This window comes from Bombina bombina, chromosome 4, assembly GCF_027579735.1.
Source record: "Bombina bombina isolate aBomBom1 chromosome 4, aBomBom1.pri, whole genome shotgun sequence".
Lineage (NCBI taxonomy): Eukaryota > Metazoa > Chordata > Amphibia > Anura > Bombinatoridae > Bombina > Bombina bombina.
Genome location: NC_069502.1, coordinates 595,662,027 through 595,688,862, shown reverse-complemented (window position 1 = coordinate 595,688,862; position 26,836 = coordinate 595,662,027). Strand labels below are relative to the sequence as shown.

General features: G+C 38.1%; 1 long non-coding RNA gene across 1 annotated transcript in view; it reads right to left on the bottom strand.

Annotated features, from left to right (window-relative positions):
- Positions 1 to 23,432, bottom strand: part of LOC128655500 (uncharacterized) — a 41,472-nt gene extending 18,040 nt beyond the window's left edge. Inside the window, exon 1 of the long non-coding RNA XR_008401827.1 lies at positions 23,369 to 23,432. This is a non-coding gene — a long non-coding RNA (uncharacterized LOC128655500). The remainder of the gene's footprint in view (positions 1 to 23,368) is intronic.
- Positions 23,433 to 26,836: the final 3,404 nt, after the last annotated feature.

The following is a 26,836-nucleotide window of genomic DNA, read 5'->3' as shown; positions in this document are numbered from 1 at the left end:
GGCGTTGAGGACAAGCTGTGTAAACATAGCAACCAGAAGAAATTACATTCCCACTGGGTTATACAAGAGATAATGTATGAACATTTGTACATAAATTTTTGGATCCAAATAGTGGTGATTGGTATATGTAGTGATATCAAATTAAAGGGACAGTAAACCTAAATATTTTAGTTACTGATTCAGATAGAGCATGACATTAAATATAATTATTAATTTACTCGTATTCTTTAAATGTTTGAATTCTCGAGCTATATTTTAAATGCAAGAATGTAAGTTTATAGATTGATACAATGATATAATCCCTGTAAAGTGTTCATTTTATTGAAATAGTATTGTCTATGTGTATCCTCCTTTTAAAAACAAAATAATGTCCCTTTAAGTGATGGTGAGCACAATTGTTAATGAATGTATTTCCATTTCTAAAGCGTTTTTGTCCTTTTTACATGAACAAGGACATATAATCCTATTAATAAACAATCTTATTGTAATGTTGACAGCACATGTATTTCATTTTCAATTCTATCTTATTGTAAAAGTGTAACCAAATAAATATCTGTGTGTTATGCGCATATTTTAGATGATGAATATTTTTTAACAAATATGTTAACAAAATACTTCTCCTCCCATATATGGCTATAGGTAGGCTGACCATATTTCAACTTGAATAAATGACACGTTTAATCAATACATGTGTCATTATTGTTATTCCAAAACAATATAAACATATCTTAAAACATCAATGGCATATGTATTTCTCATGTGTATCTTTTAAATGTTAAAGATATACACCATAGCTATAGTTAAAGGGACAGTCAAGTCCGAAAAGATGATTCATGATTTCGTGACATTCCTAGATAGCAATCTACACACATACTAGTTACTAAAATATAAATACGTTTCTTATTGATATGCCAAGCTGTCAACTGAGTCCTTGTATTGGCTGCGGTTTTTCAGCGATCTCGGATGTGCCATGTTGCTTAAGACGTCATCTGCCAGGCTGTCCAATGATTCCTTGTATTGACTGACGTTCTTACGTGATCAAGAATGTGCCTTTTATTGGATTGCGTTTTGACGCAATCAAGGATGCGCCTTTTTTTGGTTTGCGTTCTTACGTGATCAAGAATGTGCCTTTTATTGGATGGCGTTCTTACGTGATCAAGGAAGCGCCATGTTAATTAAGACGTCACATGCAAAGGTAAAAAAACGTCTGATTGTATTACGTAGTCCCGCAATATTTGTTTGTGCACGTTAGTCCATGCTTTTTAATATGTTTGTCAACAATATGTTCCTTTTTCTGAAAAATGACTGTTGTGTTTAATGTTAAAGATATCTAATTCATAAATATGCGCTATTGTGTTGGAATAAAGTAATCAATATGCATTTATCTTTATCATATGCTAAATATATGATGCCGACTTCTTCTAAATGTAATTTCGTTGTCTATTTTATTAAAGGTTCATTAGACACTCACATTATAAATCAAATCTTTTAATTTGTTCTCTAGTTAGATAGTCCATTGTTTAACAAATACACGTTTCATTTTGCTTCTGTTCAAATAAAATGTAAGTAATTTTCAGACTCCTCGCCAAGCCTCTAAGTTTCATGTGAGTACCATCTCCAGCTTTCTCCTGTTTTGTGTATGATGGTGTATTGTCTTGTTTTACGGTTGTAATGGGGGTTCATCTATATTTTCAATAGAGCTAACCCGATTTTCTTTGAAAGTGTTTAATGCTTTGTAATATTGATATCAGTATATGTTAATCTTGTTGTTTCTAGTAGTGTCTATTACATACAGTTCTGTTAAAAATATAGTATACTGTCCCTTTAATGCAAATGTTGATTTTTGTATCATGTATGAGTTCCACATTGGTTAATCTCCAAATATATTATTGTTAGCATATTTTCACCCCCCACTCCTAAAAGGACTTTAAACCATATTCATTGTTAAAACAAATGTCTTTCTAAAAATAAATTAACACAATAATGTCTCTTTAAGAAAATAGACTTTATTTAACACGTCAATATAAATCTGATTTAAAAAATTATTGTTTGAACAAGTACATGTAGATATACCAACAATCTTCAAATACATGTTAGCATATGTAATTTTGTTAAAGGGACAGTTTAGAAAACAAATAATGTTTTGCATTATTCTAAAAGTCAATTTTGTAATATCAATGATATCAAATGTTTCTCACCAATTAATCATTTGTCTGTGTTTATTTTAATTTGCTAGCTAAACCTATGAGGTTCGTGTGCTCATTTCTTTGAGCTTGAAGAGTGCATGTAATCATTATGCAATTTGACCACTAGAGGGCATTTGGATAGCATTTGTATATGTAAAACCTTGTGCTCATACAGCATATTATTTACCATGTATTGATCATTGATATCTAAAATGTTGTTATGTCCGAACAACAAATAAGTGGTCATTTTTCATAGTCATAGATACAAGGGTAAGCACATAAGTCACACTTATTTCTCCATGTTTTGTTGTTTCCAACTTGATAATGCGTAATACAGTGTTTTCTTTGTAATCAATAATTTTCTGACTGTCCCTTTAAGCTGTGTTATTGGCATTCAAACAGTAATATGCCATCATGGATAATTGTAATGGTAATTTTTTTGGCGATTCGGGAAACAGTTTGGACATCACATCACAGAAACCAATCAATATCATGAACAAGCATAGGTATGTGATGATGTGGTTTTCACACACTTATAACCCACACTCTGCAAACAATCTTCCTCCATGGACCCGGTCCCATAGAAGTAGATTATATACAGAGTGTGGTCCACAAGTGTATGAAAACCACATCATCACATACCTATCCATTATACATTAAAGAAAAAAAACATTAAACATGAAAAAAAATACTTACTTCCTCTTCCTTCCCCTCTTCCCAAGGGGCTGAGGCTCTGGGAGGGGCAACTGCCGACTCCGAAGAGTTCTCCTTGGAGATGTTGTGGGAAGAGTGGAAGGAAGAGTACTGGGACGACCAAGGTGAGGAGGAGAAGATGGCTGAGGAGGAGAAGATGGCTGAGGAGGAGAAGATGGCTGAGGAGGAGAATATGGCTGAAGAGGAGGAGATGGCTGAAGAGGAGGAGATGGGCCGGCAGGAGGAGATGGGCCGGCAGGAGGAGATGGGCCAGCAGCAGGAGGCCCAGCAGCAGGAGGCCCAGCAGCAGGAGGCCCAGCAGCAGGAGGCCTAGCAGCAGGAGGCGGACCAGGAGGCAGACCAGCATGCGCCTCCCGAAAAAATTGAACATCTCTTGGTGTAGATTAATGATTCTGTTTTGCCCTTGTTCGATTCTATTAAGTATGTTTATTATTTGGTTTTGGCCTTCAATTATTTGGTTTTGTCCATCAAGAATTCGAGTTCGGCCTTCGATATTTTGTATCCGGGAGTTACGCATCTGGTCTATGTAGTCCAGTAGAACCCGCACCTCCGCTATTTCCTCTTGTTGTGCTTGGCGGGGTACCCGTGCACGGCGGGGTGCGGGTCCTTGAGGGGCCTCTGGTTCCGCGGCCTCCTCCTCTGCTTCCGGGGCCTCTTCATCTGCTTCCGTGCCCTCTTCGTCACGGGGGGCCTCTTCCCTCCGAAGTGGAAATTCCTCCCCACCACTCTCATCCCGGGGAGATGGAGGAGGCTGTATTTGATGTGCTGCCTCCTCCCCAGACTCTGTATATTAGAAAAATTTTTTTTTATATATTAGCATAATTGCTAATCAAGCTTTAAATGACTTAGCTTATGATACAATTACAAATGCAGAATCATTAATCCACTTTGAAATCTAACAATCAATACGATTTCCGCATTTTCTAAACCGTGTTTGTGATATCTCTGGTCAATCTGAATGTTTTAGCGTTTGTTTTCAGTCTGTTTAAATGCACACCTAACCTATAGCCTAGATACTGATGTAACCGCAAAGTAATTGTGAATGCGTGTAAAGAACGTTATAGCATTAATCTGATCCTTAAAGGGACATGAAACCCAATGTTTTATCTTTCATGATTTAGAAGCATACATTTATAATCAACTTTCTAATGTACTTTTCTTATCTAATTAGCTTCATTCTCTGGATATTCTTTGCTGAAAAGCATATCTAAATATGCTTAGAAGATGCTGATTGTTAGCTGAATATAGCTGCCTCCTGTGATTGTTTCACCGTGTGCATGGCTATTTCTTCATTAAAATATATCTCAAGAATGATTCAAATTAGGTAATATAAGTACATTTGAATGTTTTGTCAAATTGTATTCGCTACCTCAATCATGAAAGTAAAGGTTTGCGTATAGTGTCCCTTGAAATACATTCGTATGTGAATTTATTCTTCAATGAGCTTACCGTCAGATGAGAATGGCAGGTTCCCGGTATCAATTCCTCCGATATCGACTACATCGACCTCGGAGATGTTGGGCCACAACATTTCCTCCCATCGGCAGTACTCGATTTCCAGGGCAGGTCCACCACCGGTTCCTGCGGAATGTCTGGCCTCCAGGCTTAACTTTTTCTTGAGATCCATCTTACAGTCCCGGTAGCAATGTTTTATAGAGTCCATATCTCTGTTCCGGCCACCCACTGCATTGACTGCATTCCTTATCTCATTCCAGAGCCTCCTCTTGTCAGTCGGGGTAGTCTTCTGGTGCTGCAGCCTCCTATACCTGGCCATATAGGCCTCTATGAGGGCCTCCTTCTCCTCCATCGAAAACCTCGCCTCCCTAGTCGCCTTGGCCTTCCCCTGTGACAATGCCCTCTGTTTCCCGGACTGTGAAGCCCTACTCTGTCCGCCACTGGGCCCAGCCACTTGTTCATCTTGAACCAAGTGGCTGGGTCCACCCACCGCTTCCACCCCCGCTTCCTGCCCCCCTTCCTGCCCCCCTTCCTGCCCTGTTCCTCTCCCCCTCCCTCTCCTCCCCCCTCTACCTCTCCCCTGCCTGCCCTCCATCTGTTCCCTAAACTAAACCCCAAATAATCAAACAAAACGTGAGTGTGATGAAATGAAAGGGGGTCAAAATAAAGAACTAAAAAGACAAAAAAAGTGCTGAAAGTGTGAGAGGGATCTAAAAAAACAAAGAGGGTAAGGAGTATTTAAATAAACCAAAAGAAGAAGAAGACTAAAAGGAGGATATGTAAACTAAATGTAACTAGGGGATGGGTATGGGATGGGTATGGGGTATGGGATAAGAGTAAATGGGATGAAAGGGAATGGGACTACAGGGAATGGGGTATGGTGTGTATTATGAGGGGGTATGGGGTATGGAGTGTATGTAGTGTTATTGATAAGTGTATGTATGTATTGAATGTGTTTGCGTGTAAATGTGTTAAGTGTACAGAAAAATCACTCGCTCGCTAACTCACACTACTACTAATTCTCACTGACTCCCACTACCACTAACTCACGCTCCCACTAGCACTAACTCTCACTAACAACTCTCACTTACAACTCCCACTACCACTAACTCACTCACGCTCCCACTAACAGACTCTCTCCCACTCCCACTAACTCCCACTAACTCACTCACGATAACACTAACAACTGACTCTCTCACGCTAACACTAACTCACTCACAATAATGCACAAACTCTCTAATCTTAAACCTCCAATCTCCAAAGACCCACCAGCAACACAGTCAAAGAAGCCCTGCTTGTGTGGTGCTTATATACCCTGTGTAAATGTTTAATGATGTACCAATTTCCGTTGTAAATTGTGTTCAGGTGTGCTTTATTAGCAATTAATATTAGTGCAATGTGTATTAGTTGTGTGAATTTGCGCATGCTCATTTGGAGTTAGTATTTGTGGAATGTGTAGAATGCGATGATGTCATAGTGCTCGTTTTCTCTAACATTGTCCAATAGTATTCTGTTTAAATGTGAATTAGCGATGGTGTGTTATTAGTGAAGTGTTGTATATGTATGTATGTATGTTTGTCCTAATATATAGTGATATTGAATGCGATTATTTTGCTAGTGTATGTATACATTTTTTATTCCTTGTTGTTATTTTACGAATTACCGCATCTTAAAGTATATGCGTATTCCCCGTATTAAATTTTATTAAAAATCCCCCCGCTTGTGAATGTGTAATGCTTGTGTGCTTTGTTGATTGATTGTTGTTGTGACATTTGTGGCGTGTTATTGTTGTGCATGATGTGGTATGCGTCATATGACCGAGCCGTGCGTATTTCTCGCGAGATCGATTGTTAGGTGAAAAAAAGCTATTTTTTTGCTTTTCCATTGATCTCTATGGGAGACTGTCTAACGCGGGCAGGATTCCGCGTGTGACATAAACGCGTTAGGAGCATCGTTAGATGGTTTTTTTTTAACTCTAAATACCAGAGTCAAACAATGCCGTGCGTTAGACATAAAACACGCGTGGCGTTAGCAACCCATCTACCGCCAAACTCCAAATCTAGCCGTAGGTGAGTAAAATATATTTGTTGTTTACTGCTGTTGTTTATTGTGCTTGTTTGTTGTGGTATTTTTTTTTAATGTCTTTGTTGTTTCTTTTTAATGGTTATTTTTTGCTAGGGTTTATTTAGTTGTAGACATTTTATTTGTTGTGTTTTTGTGTGTAAGTCTTCATTTTGTTGTTGTTTGTTTTAATAGTTGTGTTATTTTGTGTAGGCGGTTATGTTGTTCTTGTTTTTAATGGTTGTGTTATTTTGTGTAAGGGTTTATTTTGTTGTTTATTTTAAAGGTTCTGTTATTTTGTATAAGGGTTTATGTTGTTTATTTTAGTAGTTGTTATTTTGTGTAAGCGGTTATGTTGTTGTTGCTTTTAATAGTTGTGTTATTTTGTGTAAGGGTCTATTTTGTTGTTTATTTTAATGGTTTTCTTATTTTGTGTAAGGGTTTATTTAGTTGTAGTTGTTTATTTTAATGGATTTATTATTTTGTGTAAGCAGTTATGTTGTTCTTGTTTTTAATGGTAGTGTTATTTTGTGTAACGGTTTATTTAGTTGTTTGTTTTAATGGTTGTGTTATTTTCTGTAATTGGTGGTTTTGTTCTTTAGTTTGTAGTGGGATTAGGTTGCATTGGATGTTATTGTGCTTAAGGGGTTAATAGTGTAGATGCGTTAGGTTTCTTAAGGATTTAATAGTGTTATTTGGTTGTGTGCCGAATGCAGAAAATTGGCAAAATATATGTGTGATTCTGTAAAAGGGATCCTTTACATTACATCTTCAATATAGGTGGCTGTTTGGAAAACATTACAGCATCGCCACCCACTGAGATGTATGGTAAAATGACTCTTGGTCAATTGAAAAATGTAAGATTAATGTGCTTAGGTTTCCAAATAGATTGCAATGGATTTCAATTTCAAAATCCTTGAAAAATCCCTTTAATGTACTTTGCATGGGAATTCTTAAAGACTAGAATAGAGTCATAGACTTGTGGTGGTAACCTAGGGAGTCATTATGATGAGACATTAGAGACTAGCTTGTAGCTCAATGCTAAAAAGTATAATAACATATGAAAGATAAGATAGGAGGTCCACATGCTAGTACTTAAAGGAATCCCTGATTTCTTGATGTATTGTACTTCTGATTTATGTGTTGACTTTTGAAATTTACCACATTTTAATCCAATGTGCTTTGATTATGTTTATTAAAGTTAATTTTCTATTTTAGTTTCATTAACTATAACTACACTTTGGATTTCAAATCAGTGTAGAACACAAAGCAAAATATTTATACTTTAGCTATTACTTTAGCTATTTGTTAGTTGGTAAAGAGTCCAGAAACGTGTCACTCATTATGCAATGTTTGAATGTTTAATAAAACTGGAAAAAAGAGCATGTTTGTTAAAATTTGACATGAGCTTGAGATTGATTATACGGAACATTCATGGGTATATATCCACATGGATCATCCATACATCTAGCAACTAAAGCTGGATAAAAGCCTGCTTCTATTATGTGCAAAGGTCAAGTTCCTGTTATTCTGAAGAATTTCCCAGGTATGTGTGTTCAGAGTCTATGTGTATAAGTAGTTTTGTGGTACTTTAGTATTTCAGAATTTTGCTAAAACATTGTTCACATAAAATGTGTTTACACAGACATATATATTTTATTTAACTTGCTTAGATTTTTTTCTCCAAAACAATGAATAAAGGGCATTGTGGTTAAATATTTGAAAATGGTGTCCCTCTGATTTAAACTAATATTTTGTGTAAATTTCTTTTCTTGCCTTATATGAAATATTATTGGATTTGTCTGTGAATGTCAATTCATGCAGTTAAAATATTATTGAATAAGTTAAGTGTCTTTAATCGTTTCTAAAAAAAATATTGTTAAGCTTTATATTACTATCTAAACTAACATTAACAATTAATCATAACTTTAAATTTCATTTGACAAGTCTTTTTTTGAGCCATATAAGAAACTATACAGAAAACAACAATTCTATTTAGAATGCTTATTATACATTTTACCTTATAAGAAATATCACAGATACAGGTTTTTTTAAAAAAAAAATTAACAATTACTTCCATATTAAATGCAAAGGGACACAGGGACTACATTTATATATTTATATAATATCCACAAATTAAAATACAATTCACATTTATTTTAAAATCTCAGGAGCACATTTACATATGTTAGCAATTGCACTTGAATATCAGATATTCCTCCTTAACTTATTTTTGTTATCATTAAAGTCTGTATTCTAATTTATGCAGATTCATGCATTTGAATACTTTAGGCTGCACAAGTTATGGTAGTGATAAGTACCAAAACATCTGGATTTTCTTCAACTGGATTAGGTAAATGCATAAAATATGTAACTGGAGTTTTTGATGGTTTATTTGATGCCAACATGGAAGGAAAGAACAAGAAGTCAATGGAAATAAAAATTGTATACTTTTTTGTACCATATATAAAGCGAATAAAGTCAGAACATAAGCTGCATAGTTTTAAGTGAAGGAGGGAGTGTTTTAAAGTATTATAAGTTTCCTTTGTTTTTCTAAGCATACTACAAATGTTGCTTTTTAGGCCTTATTATACCAATCATTAAGAATCATTAACAATCCATGTGTGAAGTATCTTGTATGGTATTTCCCAGAGTTTTCACATCTTAATCCATTGGATAACCCATTGATAACTCACTTATCACAAACTTTTCAAATGTATCTGTGGCTTCATAACATAATTTAACTTTTATGGGGACAGTTCAACTGCATCTAAAAACATTTCTTTACCAGCATGCTCCTTGTCTTTCTGTTTTTTCAAATTTAACATCTACTGTATGTACCTTTGAAAAACCATTTGGGTCTAGTCTGAGGGTTGTATACTTTTTTGGTTAAATTATTTCTCAAATTAAATATATCATAATCATCAGGATATTAATTTAATATTAGAATACAATTTTACAGTACTTAAATAACAGTGGGCCAAATTACAAGTTACAAGGTTTGTGGTACGGCTTTACTGTTGAAAAATTGGCCTTTGCGTGCGGAATGGCAGTTCTCCCGTATTACAAGTTGCGGCGGTACAGCTATACCGCAAGCATTTTAGCCTATACCGCAACTCTCCATTCCACGCTCATAAAATCACTTTTGAGTGTGGAATTTTCAGCTCACCTGTAATATAGGTTGTGGGGTCCGGCTATAACGCTAACGTTATAGCTTATACTGCCGCAATCCATTCCGCAATCAGAGACCAGTAGTTATGGACAAAAATGTTACAAAGTACACTAACATCCATAAACTACATTATTAACTCCTAAACCACCATCCTGCCGCATCGCAAATACTTTATTAAACTTATTAACCCCTAATCCACTGCCAACCCACATAGCCAACACTAAAATAAAGTATTAACCCATAAACTGTGGACCCCCACATTGACAACACTAAATAAACCTATTAACCCCTAAATCTCCGGCCCCCACATCCCAACTGCTATAATAAACCTATTAACCCTTAAAATGCCGGCCCCCCACATCGCAACAATTATAATAAAACTATTAACCCCTAACCCGTCGCCCCCCCATCGCAACTACTATAATTAACCTATAACCCCTAAACCGACGGCCCCCCACATCGCAACTACTATAATAAACCTATTAACCCCTAAACTACCGGAATCCCCACATCGCAATACACTAAATTAAACTATTAACCCCTAAACCTAAACCCCCTAACTTTAAATTAACATTACAATATACTAACTACCTTAAAATAAATAAAAATGCGGAATGGCAGCTCTCCCATACTACAAATTGTGGCGGTACAGCTATACCGCAAGCGTTTTAGCCTATACCGAAACTCTCCATTCCCGCTCATAAAATCGCTTTTGAGTGTGGAATTTTCAGCTCACCTGCATTACAGGTTGTGGGGTCCGGCTATAATGCTAGCATTATAGCTTATACCGCCGCAATCCATTCCGCAATCAGAGACCAGTAGTTACGGATTTTCAAAACAAAAATGTTAAAGTACAGTAGTAACAGTAGTTAAAGTACACTAACATCCATAAACTACATTATTAACCCCTAAACCACCATCGCGTCGCATCGCAAAGACTTTATTAAACTTATTAACCCCTAATCCACTGCCAACCCACATAGCTAACACTAAAATAAAGTATTAACCCATAAACTGTGGACCCCCACATCACCAACACTAAATAAACCTATTAACCTCTAAATCTCCGGCCCCCACATCGCAACTACTATAATAACCCTATTAACCCTTAAAATGCCGCCCCCCACATTGCAACAATTATAATAAACCTATTAACCCCTATACCGCCACCCCCCTATTGCAACTACTATAATTAACCTATAACCCCTAAACCGCCGCCCCCCCCCCCACATCGCAACTACTATAATAAACCTATTAACCTCTAAAATGCCGGCCCCCCACATCACAACACACTAAATTAAACTATTAACCCCTAAACCTAAGACCCTCTAACTTTAAATTAACATTACAATATACTAACTACCTTAAAATAAATAAAAACTTGTGAAATTAAAAAAAAAAATGTAAACTATAAATTAACCTTACATTAATATTTTAAAAAACAAAAATAAACAAAAATATAAAAAAACCTAGGTTACAAAATTAAAAAATCTAAGATTACAAAAAACCCCCACTAAAATTACAAAAAAATTAAAAAAAGATAACCGCTAGATTACGAGTCTTGCGTTATAAGTAAAAAAAGCAGTGTTTTACGAGTCTTGCAGATTTAGGGGCATCGCACACTTTTTTGGCCTTTCCCGCAAATCAATTTACGCAAATTGCGTATAGTCTATAGGGTTTTTTTTTTATTTTGGGTGGGCTTTTTTTATTTTGGGTGGGCTTTTTTATTTTGGGTGGGCTTTTTTTATTTTGATAGGGCTATTAGATTAGGTGTAATTAGTTTAAAAATCTTGTAATTTGTTTTTTATTTTCTGTAATTTAGTGTTTGGTTTTGGTTAATAATATTTAACTAGTGTTTGCAATGCGGGAGACCATGGTTTAGTGGTTAATATGCTTATTATAGTGGCGGCGACGTTGGGGGAGGCAGATTAGGGGTTAATAACATTATGTAGGTGTCGGCGATGTTGGGGGCAGCAGATTAGGGGTTCATAAGTATAATGTAAGTGGAGGCAATGTCCAAAGCGGCAGATTAAGGGTTAATAAGTATAATGCAGGTGTCGGCAATGTCAGGGACGGCAGATTAGGGGTTAATAAGTATAAGATTAAGGGAGTTTAGACTCAGGGTTTATGTTAGGGTGTTAGGTGTAAACATAAAATGTGTTTCCCCATAGGAATCAATGGGGCTGCATTACTGAGATTTATGCTGCTTTTTGGCAGGTGTTAGACTTTTTCTCAGCCAGCTCTCCCCATTGATGTCTATGGGGAAATCTTGCACGAGCATGTACAACCAGCTCACCGCTGACTTAAGCAGCACTGGTATTGGAGTGCTGTATGGAGCACAATTTTGCTCTACGCTCACTTCTTGCATTTTAACGCCAGGTTTAGAAAAACCTGTAATACCAGCGCTGTAGGTAAGTGAGCTGTGACAATAATGTGCAAGTTAGTACCGCACCCCTTATAACGCAAAACTCGTAATCTGGTTATAAGATTATTATTATTATTATCAACAGGTATTTGTAGAGCGCCAACAGATTCTGCAGTGCTATAAACATAGTTGGTATACAGGATAACATTTATAGGGATCAAATGAGCAGAGGGCCCTGCCGAGAGTTGCACTTTTGTAGTCGGCTCTTATGAAGGCGATCTACAAACAGCTGGGCTCATAGGCTTACATTTTAAGGGTTCAAGGGGAAAGCAATGGAGTTAGGATAGGTTAGTGTTGATTGTATGTATTTCTGAATAGTAGAGTCTTTAGGGAGAGCTTGAAGCTGTTGAAACTAGGTGAGAGTCTTGTGGAGCGAGGCAGGGAATTCAACAGGATGGGGGCCAGTCTGGAGAAGTCCTGTAAACGGGAATGTGAGGAAGTAACAAGAGAAGAGGAGAGTAGGAAATCATGAGCAGAGTGAAGGGGATGAGAGGGAGATTATCTGGAGACAAGGTCTGAAATGTAGTGGGGAGCAGTGCAGTTGAGGGCTTTGTGTGTCAACGTGAGGGTTTTGTGTTTTTTCCTGGAGGCAAACGGAAGCCAGTGAAGGGATTGGCAGAGAGGTGCAGCAGATGAAGAGCGACATGTAAGGAAGATGAGCCTGGCAGAGGCATTCATTATGGATTGTAAAGGAGCTAGCCAGCAGCTCAGTAGACCAGAGAGGATGGAGTTGCAGTAGTCGAGACAGGAAAGGATGAGAGAGTGGATAAAAATCTTAGTTGTGTCTTGTGTAAGGAAATGTCTAATTTTAGAGTTGTTTTTAAGGTGGAAGTGAAAGAGAGGTAGATTTGGGTGTCATCGGCATACAAATGATATTGAAACTTGTGGGACTCTATTAAGGAACCTAATGATGATGTATAGATTGAAAAGAGAAGGGGACCGAGGACAGAGTCTTGAGGTACCCCAACAGAAAGAGGTAACAGGGCAGATGATGCTCCGGAGAAATCTACACTAAAGGTACGGTTAGATAGATAGGAAGAGAACCACAAGAGAGCTGTGTCACAGATGCTGAAGGATTGGAAGGTGTGGAGCAAAAGAGGGTGGTCAACAGTGTCAAAGGTTGCAGACAGATCAAGGAGGATAAACAAAGAGAAGTGGCCTTTGGATTTTTTTTTTATATATCATGGACATATAACTAAAACAATATATATAAACAAATATTAACAAAATACAACTAGTGTAAAGGAACATACAATGTAAATAAACTTTACAAATACACGGGTCAAGTGTCAGTGATTTTACATTGAAAGCAGTAGTATTTATGTAATTAAGTATAAAACTAGACTGGTACAGTATAAAGGTTTTGGAAATATGGACAATTAAAAATAATAATCAGAGTGGACCTATGCTTCTGGAGAATATAATGGAACACAGTGGTCCACTGGTGGGACATGGGAGATGCTGGGAACAAACTCAAATAGTAGTGAGATGACATGAGTGGAGTAGGGAGACTATGGGTGAAGTTGGATTACGCAGCATAAAGAACATATGGGGGAAATAAATATGTTTCTACCTGAATGTTAAGGGCTCTACCAGTGGTGGGAATATAGAGAGCCAGTGGACTTTGACAATAGACAGCTGTCCAAATAGGTAGAGTATTATGCTGAAACAAGGATATACCCTGTTATATAGCAAAGATTAAATCACTCAGAGGGGAGGTGCATGGAAACATAGTTTAATTCTCTAATTCTCTTGTGTTTGATAACAGTTATAGTTAAGGGAAGAAACAGTTTGTATAATAATATGCCCATTAAGGAGAATATAACCTAAATACTAATACATTTTGTCTAAATTTAGAGATAAAAAAAAGAATAAATAAAAAAAAAGGGGGAACCAGTACAAGACCCTTCAGTGCAAAAAAAAAGGACAACACTTGTCATATTGGTGAAAATGGACAGATTACTGGGATGAGCAAAAACAAGACCTTATCTGCATTCACATAAACACATATCCATTGCAGCACAGATATATGCCTTACTCCTCAATGGCTAAGAGGCTTCTATAGTGTACTAGTAGGAAGTAACAGTAGGCTACTAAAAATCACATACATAAAGTTCAAAAACTAGCTTTGAACAGTGAAAGATAAAGAACCTAAGACTTCATATTTTGAGCTTCTTAGAACATCCTAAATATTACAAGTTATATACTCAAAACACAGCAGTGGTGGAGAACTGCATATTTCAACTGTATAATGTTCATAATGTGTCCAGCTAGGACTGCCAAAAACGATGACAGAATGAGTAAATTCCAATCATGAGGAGCGAAGCAGCTCGATCCTGTCAGGGACTCTTAATTATCTTCAGTCCCTTGTGCACCATAAACTACCCACAGCACAGCCTCAACCCACTCCAATTCTCAAAAAATATACCTGGGTGTCAGGGTATAAGGAGCAGAAGTAAAGAAAAGTAGGAGCAAATCGATATTGCAGAGTAAATCTCCACAGGGCAATTGTCCAGATATAAGGGCCCCTTTGTATGGTGCTTCTAGGGTGAAGTGTGATCAGAATTAATGTCAGATCCCCTACATATGTGCACTGGTTACCTTTCAATTGCAGAATGGTAGACACAGTAGAATTTAATGTCGGCCCCGTTATCCCTGTGGGCACTAGTCCGTCATTCAGTAAGCTGATCGAGTCTGTCCGTAACCAAGAAGCTAGCGACAAAGGTACACTGAAAAAAGGCATATCCAGCAGAGGTGTTCTCTTTTCTGTGTCATATCTTATCTGCATCAGTGGCTCTACAAGTGAGTCTCCGACAAGTGCCGCAGCTTCCTCAGGCTTCATAAGGCGTTTTAGACTCCTGACCAAGAGTCCCATCTCCCAGCGGAGTCGCAGTGGGTGAGTTTGAAGACAGGGCAGCGTGGTCATCTGTACTGGTCATTTCTATGCTGTGATGGGTCTTAGATTCCTCTGGCGGGACAGTAAAGTAATGGCTTTTGGTGGTCTCCCAGGTTGAGGTACTGTGGATCTGGCCCAGTGGGTAGTTATAATAGGCATCGATCAAAATGAAAGTCATTTCCTGTTCTAGTGCCTGCAAGTGATATCGGAGTGTTTCCAGCACTGACTTTTCCCATCTTTGCACCATAACTGCCATGTTTAGTACTAAATGTGTAGCTCAGCTGTAAGTAGGTCATTGGTAACCTTGGCAATTGCTGTCTCTGTGGAATGATGGGGACGAAATCCGGATTGCAGTGGGTCAAGAAGAGAGTATAGTGTAAAGAAATGGGAAAGACGTGCATATACTAGCTTTTCAAGGAGCTTTGAGGCAAGAGGGAGTAGGGAAATAGGACGGTAGTTAGATGGGGAGGTTGGATCGAGGGAAGGTTTTTTGAGTATAGGTGTGACCAGTGCATGTTTTAGAGATGAGGGAAAAATACCAGTGCTGAGGGAGAGGTTGAAAATGTGTGTGAGTATGGGGGTGAGGGTAGAAGAGAGGGAGGGGAGTAGCTGTGAGGGGATAGGGTCAAGGGGACAGGCATTGAAGTGGGTGGACAGTATAAGGGCAGAAAATTCTTCCTCAGTAACCGGGCAAAAGAGCTAAATTTAAGGGTATTTGGGTTTTGAATGATTGTGAGCTTTTGAGGGGGTTGGAGATTGGTAGTAAGTTGAGAGGAGATTTCATTTCTTATTGAAGTGGCTGGCAAAATTTTGAGCTGAGAGATGTTGTATTAGGAAGTGGGGGTGGGCGGAGGAGTATTGAACATTGAAAACAGATGTTTTGGGTTAGAGGAAAGAGTAGAAATTAGATTAGAGAAGTATTGTTGTTTATAAAGATTAAGGGCAAAATAGTAGGAGTTCAGGATGAACTTGTAGTGAAGAAAGTCAGCTGAACTCTGAGATTTCCTCCAGTCTCGCTCAGCATGGGAACATCTGCGTAGGTACAGTATCAGAAGACTATGCCAAGGCTGAGGATGAGAGTGTGGTTTCTGAGCTATAGTAGGAGGGGACAGGGTATCAATGATGTAAGGGTGGAGTTATAGTTGCAGATAGATTGGTCAGGGCAGGAAAAGGAGGTGTTGCTGATCTAATGACTTAGTGCTTCTATGAAGTTTGGTGTAAGGAGTAGAGGCAGGGGGGGTTGTAGGGAGGGAAGTGATGTTGCAAGTTAGGAGATGATGGTCAGAAAGAGGAAAAGGGGAGTTTGTGAAATTTGAGAGTGCATTGATAGCTGAAAATGAGATCAAGGGAGTGACCATCTTTATGAGTGGGAGAGTCAGTCCATTGTGACAGGCCGAAATAGGAAATGAGTTGCAAAAGTTGTTTTGCATAGGAGGCAGTGGTCAAGAGGGATGTTGAAGTCACCAAAAATGAGGTAGGGGTGTCCGAGGAAAGGAAATAAGGAAGCCAGGCAGCAAAGTGATGTAAAATTGAGCCAGGGGGTGGTATATGACTGCAACACATATAGAGAGGGGAGAAAATAAACAAATCACGTGTGCTTGAAATGAAGAAAATGTGAGGGAAGAGAATGGCTGTATTTGTTGAAAGGTGCAATGAGAGGAAAGTAAAATACCAACACCACCTCCTTGTCTATTGCCAGACCTAGGAGTGTGGCTGAAATGGAGACCCTCATGTGACAGTGCAGCAGTGGATGCTGTGTCTGAAGCACAGAGACAGGTTTCTGTAAGAGCCAGAAGGTTAAGAGAGTGGGAGATAAAGAAATCATGGAGAGAAGTGAGCTTGTTGCAAGCAGAGCGAGAGTTCCAGAGTGCACAAGTGAAGGGGGTGGTGGTTTTAGATGCAAGAGGAATGAGATTAATGTTACCAAAGTTTTGTTTTTGAAGTCTATTGAAAGGCATGCGTGGATGTGCAAGGCTAGGAAGTTGTGTGGGCCCAGGATTAGGGGAGATGTCGCCAGCAGCTAGTATGAGCAAGAGGGAGAGTGAAATGAGGTGAGATGCAGATTTTCAGTATTGAGACTGTTTTGGGGCTGAAGTGCAAGGGGGAGAGAGAGTCTTTAGGAATGTTGTGAAGTTCATGAATACAAAAGTAATGTGAGGTTAAGAGAAATGGGCTGATGAACAGTGTAGGTGGTGAGGAAGAAGGAGCAATAGAATAAAGTAGTTTATCATAGAGACAAGAGGTAGCAAAAAGGAATGTGAATATAGTGAGCATTATTACAAACTAAGACCTAGATTTGGAGTTTGGCGTTAGCCGTGAAAACCAGCGTTAGAGGCTCCTAACGCTGGTTTTAGGCTACCGCCGGTATTTGGAGTCACTCAAAATAGGGTCTAACGCTCACTTTTCAGCCCAGACTTTTCCATACCGCAGATCCCCTTACGTCAATTGCGTATCCTATCTTTTCAATGGGATTTTTCTAACTCCGGTATTTAGAGTCGTTTCTGAAGTGAGCATTAGACATCTAACGACAAAACTCCAGCCGCAGGAAAAAAGTCAGTAGTTAAGAGCTTTCTGGGCTAACGCCGGTTTATAAAGCTCTTAACTACTGTGCTCTAAAGTACACTAACACCCATAAACTACCTATGTACCCCTAAACCGAGGTCCCCCCACATCGCCGACACTCGAATACATTTTTTTGACCCCTAATCTGCCGACCGCCACCTACGTTATCCTTATGTACCCCTAATCTGCTCCCCCTAACACCGCCGACCCCTGTATTATATTTATTAACCCCTAATCTGCCCCCCTCAACGTTGCCTCCATCTGCCTACACTTATTAACCCCTAATCTGCCGACCGCAAAACGCCGCCACCTACGTTATCCTTATGTACCCCTAATCTGCTGCCCCTAACACCGCCGACCCCTATATTATATTTATTAACCCCTAATCCGCCCCCCTCAATGTCGCATCCACCTGCCTACACTTATTAACCCCTAATCTGCCGAGCGGACCTGAGTGCTACTATAATAAAGTTATTAACCCCTAATCCGCCTCACTAACCCTATAATAAATAGTATTAACCCCTAATCTGCCCTCCCTAACATCGCCGACACCTAACTTCAATTATTAACCCCTAATCTGCCGACTGGAGCTCACCGCTACTCTAATAAATGTATTAACCCCTAAAGCTAAGTCTAACCCTAACACTAACACCCCCCTAAGTTAAATATAATTTACATCTAACGAAATTAACTCTTATTAAATAAATTATTCCTATTTAAAGATAAATACTTACCTGTAAAATAAATCCTAATATAGCTACAATATAAATTATAATTATATTATAGCTATTTTAGGATTTATATTTATTTTACAGGTAACTTTGTATTTATTTTAACCAGGTACAATAGCTATTAAATAGTTAACAACTATTTAATAGCTAAAATAGTTAAAATAATTACAAAATTACCTGTAAAATAAATACTAACCTAAGTTACAATTAAACCTAACACTACACTATCAATAAATTAATTAAATACAATTCCTACAAATAAATACAATTAAATAAACTAGCTAAAGTACAAAAAATAAAAAAGAACTAAGTTACAAAAATAAAAAAATATTTACAAACATAAGAAAAATATTACAACAATTTTAAACTAATTACACTTACTCTAAGCCCCCTAATAAAATAACAAAGCCCCCCAAAATAAAAAAATGCCCTACCCTATTCTAAATTACTAAAGTTCAAAGCTCTTTAACCTTACCAGCCCTGAACAGGGCCCTTTGCGGGGCATGCCCCAACAAGTTCAGCTCTTTTGCCTGTAAAAAAAAACATACAATACCCCCCCCCCAACATTACAACCCACCACCCACATACCCCTAATCTAACCCAAACCCCCCTTAAATAAACCTAACACTAAGCCCCTGAAGATCTTCCTACCTTATCTTCACCCTGCCAGGTTCACCGATCCGTCCTGAAGAGCTCCTCCGATGTCCTGATCCAAGCCCAAGCGGGGGGCTGAAGAGGTCCATGATCCGGCTGAAGTCTTCATCCAAGCGGGAGCTGAAGAGGTCCATGATCCGGATGAAGTCTTCATCCAAGCGGGAGCTGAAGAGGTCCATGATCCGGATGAAGTCTTCTATCAACTGCATCTTCAATCTTCTTTCTTCCGGATCCATCTTGCAGACCTCCGACGCGGAACATCCTCTTCTCCCCGACGCCTACTAGCCGAATGACGGTTCCTTTAAGGGACGTCATCCAAGATGGCGTCCCTCGAATTCCGATTGGCTGATAGGATTCTATCAGCCAATCGGAATTAAGGTAGGAATATTCTGATTGGCTGATGGAATCAGCCAATCAGAATCAAGTTCAATCCGATTGGCTGATCCAATCAACCAATCAGATTGAGCTCGCATTCTATTGGCTGATCGGAACAGCTAATAGAATGCGAGCTCAATCTGATTGGCTGATTGGATCAGCCAATCGGATTGAACTTGATTCTGATTAGCTGATTCCATCAGCCAATCAGAATATTCCTACCTTAATTCCGATTGGCTGATAGAATCCTATCAGGCAATCGGAATTCGAGGGACGCCATCTTGGATGACGTCCCTTAAAGGAACAGTCATTCGGCTAGTAGGCGTCGGGAGAAGAGGATGTTCCGCGTCGGAGGTCTGCAAGATGGATCCGGAAGAAAGAAGATTGAAGATGCAGTTGATAGAAGACTTCATCCGGATCATGGACCTATTCAGCTCCCGCTTGGATGAAGACTTCATCCGGATCATGGACCTCTTCAGCTCCCGCTTGGATGAAGACTTCAGCCGGATCATGGACCTCTTCAGCCCCCCGCTTGGGCTTGGATCAGGACATCGGAGGAGCTCTTCAGGACGGATTGGTGAACCTGGCAGGGTGAAGATAAGGTAGGAAGATCTTCAGGGGCTTAGTGTTAGGTTTATTTAAGGGGGGTTTGGGTTAGATTAGGGGTATGTGGGTGGTGGGTTATAATGTTGGGGGGGGTATTGTATGTTTTTTTTTACAGGCAAAAGAGCTGAACTTCTTGGGGCATGCCCCGCAAAGGGCCCTGTTCAGGGATGGTAAGGTTAAAGAGCTTTCAACTTTAGTAATTTAGAATAGGGTAGGGCATTTTTTTATTTTGGGGGGCTTTGTTATTTTATTAGGGGGCTTAGAGTAGGTGTAATTAGTTTAAAATTGTTGTAATATTTTTCTTATGTTTGTAAATATTTTTTTATTTTTTGTAACTTAGTTCTTTTTTATTTTTTGTACTTTAGCTAGTTTATTTAATTGTATTTATTTGTAGGAATTGCATTTAATTAATTTATTGATAGTGTAGTGTTAGGTTAATTGTAGGTAATTATAGGTAGTTTATTTAATTAATTTATTGATAGTGTAGTGTTAGGTTTAATTGTAACTTAGGTTAGGATTTATTTTACAGGTAATTTTGTAATTATTTTAACTATTTTAGCTATTAAATAGTTCTTAACTATTTAATAGCTATTGTACCTGGTTAAAATAAATACAAAGTTACCTGTAAAATAAATATAAATCCTAAAATAGCTATAATATAATTATAATTTATATTGTAGCTATATTAGGATTTATTTTACAGGTAAGTATTTATCTTTAAATAGGAATAATTTATTTAATAAGAGTTAATTAATTTCGTTAGATGTAAATTATATTTAACTTAGGGGGGTGTTAGTGTTAGGGTTAGACTTAGCTTTAGGGGTTAATACATTTATTAGAGTAGCGGTGAGCTCCAGTCGGCAGATTAGGGGTTAATAATTTAAGTTAGGTGTCGGCGATGTTAGGGAGGGCAGATTAGGGGTTAATACTATTTATTATAGGGTTAGTGAGGCGGATTAGGGGTTAATAACTTTATTATAGTAGCGCTCAGGTCCGCTCGGCAGATCAGAGGTTAATAAGTGTAGGCAGGTGGAGGCGACGTTGTGGGGGGCAGATTAGGGGTTAATAAATATAATATAGGGGTCGGCGATGTTAGGGAAGCAGATTAGGGGTACATAGGGATAATGTAAGTAGCGGCGGTTTACGGAGCGGCAGATTAGGGGTTAATAATAATATGCAGGGGTCAGCGATAGCAGGGGCGGCAGATTAGGGGTTAATAAGTGTAAGGTTAGGGGTGTTTAGACTCGGGGTACATGTTAGAGTGTTAAGTGCAGACGTAGGAAGGGTTACCACATAGCAAAAAATGGGGCTGCGTTAGGAGCTGAACGCGGCTTTTTTGCAGGTGTTTGGTTTTTTTTCAGCTCAAACAGCCCCATTGTTTTCTATGGGGGAATCCTGCACAAGCACGTTTTTGAGGCTGGCGTAAGCAACTCTGGTATCGAGAGTTGAAGCTGCGTTAAATATGCTCTACGCTCCTTTTTTGGAGCCTAACGCAGCCATTCTGTGGACTCTCAATACCAGAGTTATTTTTATGGTGCGGCCAGAAAAAAGCCGGCGTTAGTTTTTCGGGTCGTTACCGACAAAACTCCAAATCTAGCGGTAAGCAAACAGTGAATAAAACACAGTGTTACAACAGGACTTGCCTTATCCCTTGTCCAATCCTTAATTAATTCTTGTGTAATTCTTTTGCCCACTGCAGTTGTTAATGTTCACTTAAGAGAGGTGAACAGATGATGTTACACTATTACTATCTAACCTGCATTGCTAACAAAATGGGTCCTAGAAGCGGGCCACTCACTGTAGCATTATTATTATTATTGGATGTGCAGTTAGTACAGCTTAACAGCCACGATAAGGGGCGCTAATTCATATATATTCCATATATACTCATATGGTTCTACACATGTAGATTTCTATCTATTTATAGTTCAATTTGTAGCATTGTATATATATGCCTTGGCAGCATCCAGTTCGTTGCCGCTAGTCACACGGAATACATCTCTAGATTTCTAATTATTTCTGCTATAGTAACCAATATGTACATTCCACAAAATATTTCTTTTTACACCTAAGTTTGTGTTATTTTGGTCTCTATTCCATTAATCTGAATATTAACTTAAGCGTTATCATTAATGCAAAAAAAGATTTCATGCTGAGCATTTCTATCTACACAATATATTTTGTAAATTTTGGCTTGCTCCACTTGTATCACAACTCTCATAGAATGTTATATCATATTATGTTTCAGAGAGTGTGGAAGCGGACGCCTATTTTAAGCTGCATGGGAATGAGTGAATTGAGTATTCTTCATTATCCATTCTGCTAGAGAATGCCTGTCATCAACTTTTGTTTGCTATATCACAACTGGTTTAATGGTTTACTGTGTATATATAGTGAATTTATTGTAACGTTATATGTGCATTAGAAGATAATATTGTAAACTGGAACATCACTGAAGTTGCTAATTTAAATCATGTATATATACCCCATTGGTAGTTTTCAAAGGGGTGGGTCCCTGTAAACCTATGGGAACGCAGGCTGTCAGTTTTTAAAGAGCACTCACAGATGTTTTAATCAGGTAATGAGTAAGGCAATCTGCTGAAACGCGTATACCTGTTTGTCCACAGTCTGCCAAGGTAGATTTTTTGTACAGTTCTAACCCCGGGGTGGTTGTATTTTCCCCCCTCACACTGCGTTTGTTTTGGTTAGTCACTGGACTAACTTTGTGTGTATTTTCACTCATTCGCGTCTAGGCGCGACTTGTTACTAAATAAATATATATTTTTACTTGCAGTACACCCTAGCCTGTGCTCCTCGTACTCTTTTCTGCACTGCTAACCCCTTGCATTGCTATCCACATAGCGGTGTTAAATTTATAGGCCACAACATTCAGCTGATTGCAATAAAGTAGGTAATGACAGTCAAAAGGCCAATTGGGAAGGCTTGATTCAGGGTGAGATAAGAAAAGAAGCAGACAATATAATTTGGGGGAAGCTGGGGTTATACCATTAGTGAAATAACAAATTGAGGAATTATAACAACTATTGACAAGGTTTGAACATCACATAGATAAAGACGAGATAGCAGCAGAATAAATTCATAACATATTACACAGACTACAGACACAAACTAAAAGAGAGACTTTGAGAACAATTAACACAGAAAACAGAGATTTTGGAAGCAGATGAATGCAGGGACACAATTCACATACAAAAGAGAAACTTTGAGTACAATTAACACAGAAAACAGAGATGTTGGCAGCAGATGAATGCAGGGACACAAATCACATACCAAAGAGAGACTCTGAGAACAATTAACACAGAAAACAAAAATTTTGGCAGCAGATGAATGCAGGGACACAATTCACATACCAAAGAGAGACTTTGAGTACAATTAACACAGAAAACATAGAGTTTGGCAGCAGATAAATGCAGGGACACAATCCACATACCAAAGAGAGACTTTGAGTATAATTAACATAGAAAACAGAGATTTTGGCAGCTGATGAATGCAGGTACACAATTCACATACCAAAGAGAGACTTTGAGTACAATAAACACAGAAAACAGAGATTTTGGCAGCAGATGAATGCAGGGACACAATTTATATACCTGAAAGCAGAAGAGAGAGAGTAGGTTAGCTTAACTTTCCTTAGCAGATGTCAATAGGCAGTACATTAGCTAATAAGCTACAGTGTGGTGAGTATTGAGTGTAAATCTTGTGTAATTTTTTTGCCCAATTGTTAATGTCTCACTTAAGAGATGTGAACAGATGATGTTACACTATTGCTATCTAACCTGAATTGCTAAACAAAATGATCCAAAATAATAAAAATTACAAGTATTGACAAGGTTTGAATGTCACATAGATAAAGACAAGATATCAGCAGAATAAATTCATAACATATTACACAGACTACAGACACAAACCAAAAGAGAGACTTTGAGTACAATTAACACAGAAAACAGAGATTTTGGAAGCAGATGAATGCAGGAAAAACAAATCACATACCAAAGAGAGACTTTGAGAACAATTAACACAGAAAACAAAGATTTTAGCAGCAGATAAATGCAGGGACACAATTCACATACCAAAGAGAGACTTTGAGTACAATTAACACAGAAAACATAGATTTTTGGCAGCAGATAAATGCAGGGACACAATTCACTTACCAAAGAGAGACTTTTAGTAGAATTAACACAGAAAACATAGATTTTGGCAGCAGATAAATGCAGGGACACAATTCACATACCAAAGAGAGACTTTGAGTACAATTAACACAGAAAACAGAGATTTTGGCAGCAGATGGATGCAGGAACACAATTCACATACCTGAAAGCAGAAGAGAGAGAGTAGGTTAGCTTAGCTTTCCTTAGCAGATGTCAATAGGCAGTACGTTAGCTAATAAGCTACAGTGTGGCGAGAATTGAGTATAAATCTTGGGTAATTATTTTGCCCAATTGTTAATGTCTAACTTTTAAATGTTCACTTAAGAGATGTGAACAGATGATGTTACACTATTGCTATCTAACCTGAATTGCTAAACAAAATGATCCAAAATAATAAAAATTTAAGCTAATCTAATACCCCTATAAAAAAACACCCCAAAATAAAAACACCCCCTAATCTAACAACAATCTACCAATAGCCCTTAAAAGGGCCTTTTGTAAGGCATTGCCCTAAATTAATCTTTATCCACTGGGGGAAGACAGCACACTCTCCAGAGTGGGACAAGGAAAGAGACTAGCCAGGTCTCCACTGAACTGCAAACAATCACAATTTCCATCCACCGAGTATCTTTTTTAAAAGACCTTTATTTTCTTAGGCAGGGTCCATGAGTATAACAAATAATCAACGTTTCAAACCTGCAATAGGTTCTTAGTCATGTCATCATGACATGACTAAGAACTTATTGCAGGTTTGAAATTTTGTTTGTCATACTTTTATGGACCCTGCCTTAGAAAATAAAGGTATTTTAAAAAGATCAAGAAAACATATATCTGGTCCAGTAGATAAAATCTGTTGTAGACTTTATTATTCAATAGTTCTTAAAATAAGGAGAACACACACAATCCAATGGTGTATGCAGGTTCGGTCTTACGCGTTTTGGCGGTAAACTTATGCCTTAATCATAGACCATACCTGAACCTCATACACCTGAAGCTTATAACAACATGCTTATGCCCTCCCTCTTGCTTTCCTTTTACTCAGATATTTTCACCTATCAATACTTCTTACAGTTGATATACATTTAGTACATATTTACTTACCATATATTGTACTCTATTGTAAACCTTATTAGAGAAATTATATAAACCTAGTAAGAAGAAATTTTAGTTAGTCACATTGTGCAGCTTAGGTTTCCATTTTAAGACATTTACACAATAGCTTTTTTAGCTACTACATCAAATATTAATCATTTTTTAGGCTGTATGTGTTAACATATATTATTATAACACAAATAGGAGGAGGAGAATATCTACTCTGTATTTTTAGATATCTATTACAGATTGCTTAACAGAGTGGGAGATAAAAAGACATTATTTAATAGGCTTTACTATAGATATTAATCATGTTAGGATATAGATATATTACACCTGACTAGTATTAAAATGTCTAAGTTGAAAAAAAAAAAAAAACAGAGATGGAAACATAAAGGTAAAGATAATAAAAATAAGAATAAAAATAAAAGCAAGAAAGTTACCTTTAATGATTCAGAGAATGAAATAAAAGAAAGTGAGACATATGAAACAGATTTTGCTACCACTGAAGAGCCAGGCCGAAGTCCTCAACGAAGCCAGGCTAAGTCGTCCTCCAGACGGGCAGAAGTCTTCATTGAAGCCAGGAAGAAGAGGTCCTCCAGACGGGCAGAAGTCTTCATCCAGGCAGCATCTTCTATCTTCATCCATCCGACGCGTAGCGGCTCCATCTTCAAGACATCCAACGCAGAGCATCCTCTTCCAACTAAGTCCAACTGAAGAATAAAGGTTCCTTTAAATGACATCATCCAAGATGGCGTCCCTTGAATTCCGATTGGCTGATAGAATTCTATCAGCCAATCGGAATTAAGGTAGAAAAAATCCTATTGGCTGATGCAATCAGCCAATAGAATTGAAGTTCAATCCTATTGGCTGATCCAATCAGCCAATAGGATTGAGCTGGCATTATTGGCTGATTGGATCAGTCAATAGAATGCGAGCTCAATCCTATTGGCTGATTGCATCAGCCAATAGGAATTTTTCTACCTTAATTCCGATTGGCTGATAGAATTCTATCAGCCAATCGGAATTCAAGGGACGCCATCTTGGATGACGTAATTTAAAGGAAACTTCATTCTTCAGTTGGACTTCGTTGGAAGAGGATGCTCCGCATCGGATGTCTTAAAGATGGAGCCGCTCCACTCCAGATGGATGAAGATAGAAGATGCCGCCTGGATGAAGAATTCTGCCCGTCTGGAGGACCTCTTCTTCCCGGCTTCAATAAAGACTTCTGCATGTCTGGAGGACCACTTCGCCCGGCTTCTTTGAGGACTTTGGCCCGGCTGGGTGAAGACTTCTCAAGGTAGGGTGATCTTCAAGGGGTTAGTGTTAGGTTTTATTAAGGGGGGATTGGGTGGTTTTTAGAGTAGGGTTAGTTGTGTGGGTGGTGGGTTTTAATGTTGGGGGGTATTGTACTTTTTTTACAGGTAATAGAGCTGATTACTTTGGGGCAATGCCCCGCAAAAAAGGCCCTTTTAAGGGCTATTTGTAATTTAGTGTAGGGTAGGGCTTTTTATTATTTTGGGGGACTTTTTTATTTTATTAGGGGGGTTAGATTAGGTGTAATTAGTTTAAAAAACGTAATTATTTTATTATTTTCTGTAATTTAGTGGGGGGGGGTTTCCGTACTTTAGATAATTTTGTTCAATTGTATTTAATTGTATTTAGTTTAGGTAATTAATTTAATTATAGTGTAGTGTTAGGTGTAATTGTAACTTAGGTTAGAATTTATTTTACAGGT